Genomic DNA, 10,200 nt, shown 5'->3' on the forward strand with positions numbered 1-10,200 from the left:
TAGCGCTAAGGCACGTTTTTTAAAAAAAAGACATCCTTCTGCTATTTTCCACTCCCAAATTACCCACAATGCCAATGAAAATAAATAAAAAACGTTCAATATCATGTGACAGTGCCATTTTGGTTGGAGAGAGAGAGGAGAGAGATAATCAGTGCGAGTTTGTTGTAGTTTTTTGTGGATATTTTGCAATTTTGCATTTTCTTCAGAATTATTCATGATGGATCCTGTTGTGCAGAAGATTGATGAAGCAATCCTGCTTATTATCTTGTAGAGGAGTCGTAGAAGGAGACAGTTAGAGGAGGAGAGAAGCAGCAGACAATGTCGCTTCTGGACGCATCCACTGGTATCCCAGCGGCTGTCAGTGGGGTATTTCCCCCAGATGTATGCAGAACTGCGCATACATCTGCAAAAATTTTACAACTTTACCAGGATAATTAAACAATATAAGTGCAGCGCAAAAAGAAGGGGAAATAAAAGTCCATATAATAAACATATATTCAATTCCTCTTGTCACAGGGAGGCTGAGGAGAACCTCCTCTTTGCTAAAGAGGGACCTCGCCATGTCCACCTCGATGGAGATCCGGACCAGCACAGGAACTTCCGGGCGTATACAATGACTCATTTCCGGGTCAGAACGTGTATGTATCCATCCCGGGATAGCTGAGGACTGACAACCGCAGATAAGATCCAACGTATCTGTATACCATTCAACTAGTCCGTATGTAACCCAGGCTTGTTTGACTTCCTGTAATTAAGAGGTCCACCGTTTCCGGTAAGCGCACCCTTATGATTAAGCTCATAAATATTGATGCGGTATGAAAAAGGATCAGCCTCCCTGTGACAAGAGGAATTGAATACATGTTTATTATATGGACTTTTATTTCCCCTTCTTTTTGCGCTGCACTTATATTGTTTGATTATCTGTTATTGAGGTTGGTGAATCCTTATAGTGTCCAGCTTGCATTTATCTTTACATTATAGTTTGCGCTGATTGTCCTTTGTTTATCAACTTTACCAGGATGTCTGTGACGCTCTTCGATGAGCTCTTGGAGAGGCTCCGGCCAAGATCGACCGGGATGGACACTGTCATGCGGCGCTCTGTGTCACCGGAGGAACGGCTGCTAGTGACACTGAGGTAAGTGAAATTTTATAAATAAGTACACATATGGTTTAGGGATCCGGGTTAGGGGATAGGGTTTGGGGGTAGGGGTTAGGGTATAGGGTTTAGAGAGTAGGGGTAGAGTTTTGGGGTTAGGAGGTAGGGTTTGATGTTAGGGGTAGGGTTTAGGGAATAGTGGATAGGGGTTAGGGGTAGGGTTTAGGCAATAGGGGTTTGGGTCTGGGGTTAGGGTTTAGGGGTAGGGGGTAGGGGTTAGGATTAGGGGTAGGGTTTAGAGAATAGGGGTAGGGTTTAGGGGATAGGGGTTAGTGGATAGTGCTAGGCTTAGGGGTAGGACTTTTTATTCCTATGCGGTTTTTAATTAAATATTTTATAATTGTTATGTTAGATTCCTTGCCACAGGACAAAGTTTTGTGTCCCCTCCATTATTTCCTCCTTGGTATCGCAACGGTCTCTGCATTAACGAGGTCAACATGTGTGGCAATTTGGGAGGAGCTACACAAGTCAGTCATGCCGGAGCCCACAGAAGAAATCTGGGAATCCGTTGTGGATGGATTCTGGGAAAAAACACAATTTCCATTGCATCGGTGCCCTGGATGGAAAACACATCAGGGTGAAGAAGCCTCCCCACTCCAGATCATCTTTTTTTAATTATAAAAAATATTTTTCCATGGCCCATCTGGCATTGACTGATGCCCATCTAAAATTCCTTGCCGTGGATGTGGGAGCTTACGTCAGCTAAGGCCACGCCCGCATATTCAGAGAGTCTGCATTCGGATGCCTCAACGTACCAGCCAGCAGGCCTCTACCCTGCACTGATGAACCAAGTTTGCCATTGGTCATGGTTGCGGATGAGGCTTTTGGATTGGCCAAAAACTTTATGAGGCCATATAGTGGCTATGGTCCCAGCCATGAAAAAATAATTTTTAATTATAGGCTCAGCCATGCACGCCATGTGGTCGAGTGCACGTTTGGTGTTTTGTCAGCCAAATGGAGGGTTTTGCTGTCCTCCATGCAACTGGATGTGGATAATGCAATCAAGGTGGTCCTAGCATGCTGTGTCCTTCACAATTTTCTGAGGGACAATGAAAGGAGCAATGAGGAACCGGAGCCCAGCAACCCAACACAGCGTGTTCAATTTATGGACTTGTGGTAAACGGCATGGGTCATGACAATCTGCAATCAATTTACCCAATATTTTGTATCACCTGATGGAGAGGTGTCATATTTAAAAAACAATGTCGACATTGAATAAATCAGCTTGGATTTCGGTCTTGTTTTTTTTGTTTAATAAAAAACGTCATATTCATGTTACTTCTTTTTGCGTCCATGTTTCTTCTTTTATTCCACGAGTCCATTCCATTCTGCGTGAGGTAAATGCATGCTAGACCTATTCGGCTTAGTCCATTCCGCGTGAGGCAAATGCATGCTAGCTCTATTCGGGCTTAGCATTCATTTGTCCCAAGCAGAGTGAAAAGTGGTCTTTTCATTCTGCATGAGGCAAACGCATGCTAGCCCAATTTGGGCTTAGCATACGTTTGTCTCAGGCAGAGTGCAAATGAGTGCTGTTGTGCATCCTATAAAAAATGAAAACAATCAGACGAAATTTGTTAATCAAAGACATTTTTATTTATCGTATATAAAATCACAACTGGTGATATGTGTGCTGGGATGCCTGGTCACCTTGGGGATGTGGGGATTGGGGAGGAGAGAAGGAATGGGGCTGGTGCCCATGCATATAAGGATGGGTAGATGACGGTGCACATTCTTCATAGGAGTGTGGGGGGTATAATGGAGTCTGGGGCATGGTGGGTGGTGGCTGACAGAGAGGAGGGGGCTGATACAGAGAGGGGGGTGCTTGCACTGCTGAGGTCCCGGGGGCCGGCCATTAGGGGATCTTTAGGGGATCTTGAGTATGGATCGATTGACGGTGGTGGTGGCACACCACTATATTTTGCCTGTCTGTGTTGCAAACAGATGTTGTTCAATCGATCCATACACTGAATCTTCAGGTCTCCCCCCATGTCCTCCAGAATGTTGTACATGTGGCGGCAGAAGCAGGCGCGCTTGTTGCTTGGGTCAAGGAAAGCATCAAAGCTGCGCCTCTCCTGCTGCACTTCCTGCAGCAGTGCAAGCACCCTGTTCTCAGTCTCTGAAATGAACTTGCCCACCCTCTGGTTATGCCCAAGCTCAGGGCCAGGGCACCTTCACGACTATGCACCTCCCCGTGTTGTTGGCTGACGCTGGATTCCTGTAAAAGAAAAAATATATAGATTGGCATGTAGGTAGATAGACAGACAGATAATGAGATAGACAGGCAGAAATATCTGATGGACAGTTACCTCATGTGTTGTCTCCTCGGCGTGGTTTTGAACACTGCTGTCACAGGGGGATGTGTGGGCTGAGCTGTCCGTGGCACTGGTGGTGGGTGTGTCCACTGCCAGCTCTTCCCCTGCCTCCTCTCTTCTCTAGGCAATATTGGATATCGTCCTACAAAGAATAGAATTTAAATAGTTAGTTGACATTATACATAGAAAATTCATATTGCCTGCAAAGAAATGCACAGGGGTAATTATATGATGTAAAAAGAAGACAATAAAAAACGTACTCTCTGGTGTTGTTAATCATGGCTTGCCTTATGAAGGCCAGGTTCTGGTGATACACGTACAGCTTCTTTTTCGGCGCTGGCGCTCCAGACCGGGCTGCCTTTTCCTCTTCTATGAGGTCCCTCTGCCAATAATAGTTTCCCTAGCAATAGAGCCATTAGCTGAATATATACGCACTAATCCGGACATCCGTGGCATAAAAATAGGACAATATGATCAAAAACTGGGCCTTTTTGCAGATGACATCATCTTAACCTTGACAAACTCCGACATATCTCTTTATAATGTTCAGAAATTATTAGACCAATATAGTAATGTGTTCTATTATACACTGAATCAAAATAAATGTTATATCCTACTGTCAAGTTCTCACGTACCTGACTAATGAGCTCGATAGTGCAGAGGAAGGCCTCCCTTACGTATCTGACTCGCGGCCCCTGGTAGAGCAGACAGGTGGCACGGGAGTGCAGAATGGTATGAGTGCCTGGCAGGATCAACAGCAGATAGGTCAGATGGCCGGCACAGCAGACAGGACCAGCAGGCTGGATGGATGAGCAGACAGGTGAGCAGACTGGATGGATCAGCAGACAGGTGAGCAAACTGGATGGATCAGCAGACAGGTGAGCAGACTGGATGAATCAGCAGACAGGTGAGCAGACTGGATGGATCAGCAGGCAGGTGAGCAGACTGGATGGATCAGCAGGCAGGTGAGCAGACTGGATGGATCAGCAGGCAGGTGAGCAGACTGGATGGATCAGCAGGCAGGTGAGCAGACTGGATGGATCAGCAGACAGGTGAGCAGACTGGATGGATCAGCAGACTGGATGGATCAGCAGACAGGTGAGCAGACTGGATGGATCAGCAGACTGGATGGATAGTCTTGGAACGTCAGGCAGGCCGGGTCGATAATCAGGCTGGCAACAAAGGTACAAGAGGAACAGGCAGAAGGAATCGTCAAACAAGCCAAGGGTCGGATGCAGGCGGATAACAGGAACAGTCTCAAAACAAGCCGGGTCAAACAGGAGCAGATATCAGATCTTCAGGAAACACATACACAGAGCTGCAGATCAAACAGCAAGGACACAGAGCTGCTGAGGTGTTTAAATAAGGCAGCCTGTTGCCAATCACTGAAATCAGCCTGGACTAAGTTAACCCTTAGGTGGCAGATCCATGACATTGCCCCCTCCTAAAGGGCAGCCTCCGGATGCCCAATTGGGCCAACTTCACATCATGGGATCTCTTGAAGGATTGCATTAGTTCTTTAGCATGAATATTGCTTTCAGGCTCCCAAGAGTTATTTTCCGGCCCATACCCCTTCCATTTAATTAGATACTGAACCTGATTGTACCTCTTTCTACAATCCAAGATTGCCTCCACCTCAAATTCCTCCTCTCCATTGACTATTACAGGCTCCGGTGGACCAGTACTTCGTTCAGGGAAGGGATTCGGAACAGCAGGTTTCAAAAGAGTCACATGGAAGACGGAGTGAACTTTAAGTGAATCGGGTAATTCCAGCTCATAAGGATCGTCATTGATCTTTCTCTTTACAGGGAAGGGGCCCATAAACTTAGGACCCGATTTTCTTGAGGGGCAAGCCATTTTCAAGTTCACTGTAGACAACCATACCTGGTTGCCGGGTTCCAGAATTAGTTCTCCTCGTTTTTTTCCTGTCAAAGATCTTTTTATTGTACTCTTGTGTTTTGGCCATGGTCTCTTGTAATATTTTGTTGTTTTTAGAGAAGAAATCTATTGTTTCAGAGACTGCAGGGATTGAGCATTCAGGTATGGTACTAGGCAGGAAGGACGGGTGATAGCCGTGATTAGCAAAAAATTGAGTTTGTTTGATGGCAGAATGGGAAAAGTTATTATAAGCGAACTCGGCAATGGGGAGTAAAGCGACCCAGTCATCTTGTGAAAACGAAGAAAAGCAACGGAGGTACTGCTCCAGGGTCTGATTGGTTCTTTCCGTTTGCCCGTTCGTCTGAGGGTGGTATGCTGAGGAGAAGGCCAATTCGATCTCAAGGGACCCACACAGAGCTTTCCAAAACTTGGAGGTGAACTGGACACCCCGGTCAGACACAATGTTGGCTGGGACTCCATGGAGCCTTACAATTTCTTTGATGAATATTTTTGCAGTTTCCACAGCCGAGGGTGTTCCTTTCATGGGCAAAAAATGGGCCATTTTGGACAGCCTGTCCACCACCACGAAGATGGTAGAAAAACCCTCTGCCGGAGGGAGTTCCACAATGAAGTCCATTGAGATCATTTTCCAGGGTCTCTCTGGAACGGGCAATGGCTTCAGTAAACCCCAGGCTTTTACCTTGCTGTTGTTGCTTCGGGAGCAAGTAGTACAAGACTCCACATAACTCTTACAGTCATCTACCACCTGAGGCCACCAGAACATGCATTGTACCAGTTTGGCCGTCTTCAGGGCACCAAAGTGCCCAGCCAGCTTGTGGTCATGACAGAGCTCCAATACTGCCACCCTTAAGTCCTTAGGTACAACAATTTTACCTTCATGCCACAGTAGGCCATCCTGTGCCTGTAAGCTGGTTTCAGAAGATGAAGCAACCTCAGCAGAAGCCTGTTTGATTCGGGATAGCAGATTCTCCTGTAGTATGAGAAAGTTTCCTGAGGGAAGGATGGTGTCTGGAAGTGTGGACCTCTCAGAGTCGTTGAACATACGTGAGAGTGCATCTGGTTTTGTATTCTTTGACCCTGGCCTGTACGTTATATGGAATGAGAATCTGTGGTTTTGATCTCTTTGCTGTTCTCAGATATTCTAAATTCTTGTGGTCCGTATAGACCAGAATGGGATGTGCTGCACCTTCAAGTAAGTAACGCCATTCTTCTAATGCGGCCTTGATGGCGAAAAAGCTCACGGTCTCCCACATCATAATTTCTTTCCGCTGTAGATAATTTGCGGGAAAAGAAAGCAACTGGGTAAAGTAGGGCTTTAGCTCCTTGCCGTTGAGACAGCACAGCCCCTACTGCAACTTCCGAGGCGTCAACTTCAAGAACAAATGGTAAGGCAGGGTCAGGGTGCTTCAAGATGGAGGCTGAAGTGAACAGTTTTTTGAGGGCTTCAAATGCCGATTGCGCTTTGGGAGACCAGAGGAATCGGGTTCCTTGTTTAGTTAGTTCAGTAATGGGGTCAATAATAGCAGAGAACCCCCTAATAAACTTCCGGTAGAAGTTGGCAAACCCAATGAAACGCTGAACCCCCTTCTTGTCCACAGGAGCTGGCCAATCTATGATGGCAGTGACTTTCTGGGGGTCCATCTTGATGCCTTCAACAGAGATTATCAGGCCTAAGAACTGGATACACTGAAGTTCAAATTCGCATGTCTCCGGTTTGGCGTAGAGGCCATGCTGCCGGAGTCGGGATAGCACATTCCGGACATGCCTACGGTGGTCATCTACTGTGGAGGAGAAAATCAGGATGTCATCCAGGTACACAATAACGTACAAGTCCAGATAGTCACGAAAAATGTCATTGACAAAGTGCTGAAAGGTGGCTGGCGTGTTGCATAACCCAAAAGGCATGACTAGGTATTCGAAGTGCCCGAATCGGGTACGAAAAGCCGTCTTCCACTCGTCTCCTTCTCGAATACGGATTAGGTTGTATGCTCCCCGGAGATCCAGTTTAGTGAAGATGACTGCGGTTCCCAGTCTCTAAAACAGTTCGGGCACAAGAGGCAGTGGGTAACGGTTTTTGACAGTAATTTTGTTTAATTCTCGATAGTCTACGCAGGGGCGTAGTGAATGGTCCTTCTTTTCAACAAAGATGATGCCTGCGCCAGCCGGAGAAGTAGATGGGCGAATAAATCTTTTCTTAAGGTTGTCATCAATATAGTCCTTCAGCGTGCCCAACTCAAGCTCGGTTAAAGGGAAAATCCTTCCGAAGGGTGCCTCAGCCCCTGGTAACAGTTCAATAGGGCAGTCGTAGGATCTATGGGGAGGAAGGGTCTCTGCACCCTTCTTACTGAACACGTCAAGAAAATCATGGTATGCCACTGGGATTGATTGGCGTAATTCAGGATCTGTGTCAAGGCAGAGTAAGGGTGAAGGGTTGACTGAGGCTTCTTGCAGGCAATGTTGCTGGCAATAACTTGAAGGAAATTTGATTTCTCCAGTGGCCCAGTTGATGTGGGGATTATGGGCCTGCAGCCAGGGCATACCTAAATGATGGGGGATGGGGTGATGAAATGGCATCCAGGCATAAAAACTCTTGGTGATGGGAAGCAATGATAGCCAGCAAAGGGACAGTCTCCTGTGTGACCGGACCATATTTAATGACAGAACCATCAGCAAGATGTACGGATAGTCTCCGGGAATGAGGTGTTTGGCTGCAAACGTCAAGTCTATGAAACAGCTGCAGGCTCCGGAATCAATTATGACAGATACCTGGATACTCTTTCCTGGGAGCTGTAACATGATGGGGAGAGCAAAGTGAGAGGCTTGGTTAGGTAAGACAGGAACATGCATTGTAGAGATTGAAAGGCACTTACGCATCTTTGCAGGACAAGACCTCACATAATGCCCAGGTCCCCCACAGTACATACAGAGGTTATTGATTCGCCTGCGCTGTCGTTCCTCCGTGGTGAGAGAGGGACGAAGCAAACCCAACTGCATGGGCTTGGAGGAATCCGGAGCCGGAGCAACTGGAGCGGAAGGAGTCTGGCTGGAGAAACTGGGAACTTTAGGTAGCATCCAAGTTGGCCGATATTGACCTATGGATCTTTCATAGCGACGTTCCCTTAGACGTCGGTCAATCTGAATTGACAAAATAATAAGTTTGTCCAGAGATTGGGGTATCCCTACTTGTGCCAGTTCATCCTTTAGAGGATCAGATAGTCCCATCCGAAATTGGTACCGAAGGGCCGCATCGTTCCAATTGGTATCAGAACTCCAGTGCCTGAACTCAGCCACGTAGTCCTTTGCCGCTCTGCGGCCTTGCTGAAGTGCATGTAATGCGGCCTCAGCAGTGGCAGTCTGCTGGGGGTCCTCATAAAGTTGTGACATAGCGACAAAGAATGTGGTGAGGTTGTTTAATGATTCAGCCTTTGTTCCAGCAGGCGATGTGCCCAGACTTGGGGTTCACCAGTCAACAGGGAGATAACGAAACCCACTTTAGTTGCTTCCAGAGAAAAGGTGCGGGGCTGTAGGGCAAAATAGAGTTCACAAGCATTACGAAAGGCTCTGTATTTGCTACGTTCACCCGCAAATCTTTCGGGCGTTGGTACCCTTGGCTCTGGTGGTAACATCACTACTGAAGGTGCGGATGAGATACTAGCTGAGGTAGCGCTTTGAGGGTTGGCGGAAGATGACAGAATTTGAACTCGTTCTTCCAGCCGAGTATATCCCTCTTGTAGATCTTTAACAGCTTGTGGCAAACCTGCCAGGTGTCAGCACAGTTCTTCCATGGGGGAGGTTCCTCACTTGGGCACAGACATGGCTGTTTGATACTGTCAAGTTCTCACGTACCTGACTGGTGAGCCCGATAGTGCAGAGGAAGGCCTCCCTTACGTATCTGACTCGCGGCCCCTGGTAGAGCAGACAGGTGGCACGGGAGTGCAGAATGGTATGAGTAATAAAAAATAAAAAAAGTGCGCTAATTATATGAAAATACACACATAGATGTGAATACATGTGGGTAGTAGTAAAAACCACAATATACTGAGAGCAAGTAAATGACTCCATGAGTGGTAAAAATATATAAGTGCAAAACATAAAAACTCAAATAAAAAGAAGAAACAAAAAATGTGTACATGTGAAATACAATGATATTAATAGCGTGAAAATCTGAAAATCAAACAAACTCAGTCCATGGGTTCAAATATAAAAAGTTCATCAGTGAAAAAAAGCTTCCATCCACTATACAGCTCAGCAGCAACTAATCCCCCTATGAGTGGATTGACAAGGGAGAGAGATGTGCAGGATGGTGCAAATCCACTGGCGGTGACTCCAATAAGTAAGAAAGTGAAAAAGGTGGACTCTTACCCTCCGTGTTGGACCCCCTCCTTGGCAGGGTCTATCAGGCATGCAGATTTTTGCCCTCTGCAGGGACCATGTAATGAGAAGATCTCCCCAGCAGCTGTTAGGAATGTTGTCTCCGATCCGGGCTGGTCCAAGTGAAACGCCTGGAGAGGGGGGAAGGAAAGCTCTCTTGCTCCCAGTGTGGCAAAGGAAAAAACAAAAGAGCAGAGCTCCAATAGTGTAAAAAGTTTCGGAATCTATTAAATAAAAGTACAGACCGCAACAGAGAGTGCACGCTCCGTGAGGTGAAAATACAATTAAAAACAAGCCGGCATATAAAAATCGTAATAACCCGTGCATAACATGGGGCAATCGTGACGGCTTACAACGTAGCCACGTGGCTACGTTGTAAGCCGTCACGATTGCCCCATGTTATGCACGGGTTATTACGATTTTTATATGCCGGCTTGTTTTTAATTGTATTTTCACCTCACG

At 46.6% G+C, this 10,200-nt stretch overlaps 1 pseudogene; it reads left to right on the plus strand.

Annotated features, from left to right (window-relative positions):
• The first annotated feature begins 217 nt into the window (after positions 1-217).
• LOC141126993 (uncharacterized) lies at positions 218-2,375 on the plus strand (annotated as a pseudogene).
• Positions 2,376-10,200: the final 7,825 nt, after the last annotated feature.

This window comes from Aquarana catesbeiana, linkage group LG01 (genome assembly GCF_042186555.1).
Source record: "Aquarana catesbeiana isolate 2022-GZ linkage group LG01, ASM4218655v1, whole genome shotgun sequence".
NCBI lineage: Eukaryota > Metazoa > Chordata > Amphibia > Anura > Ranidae > Aquarana > Aquarana catesbeiana.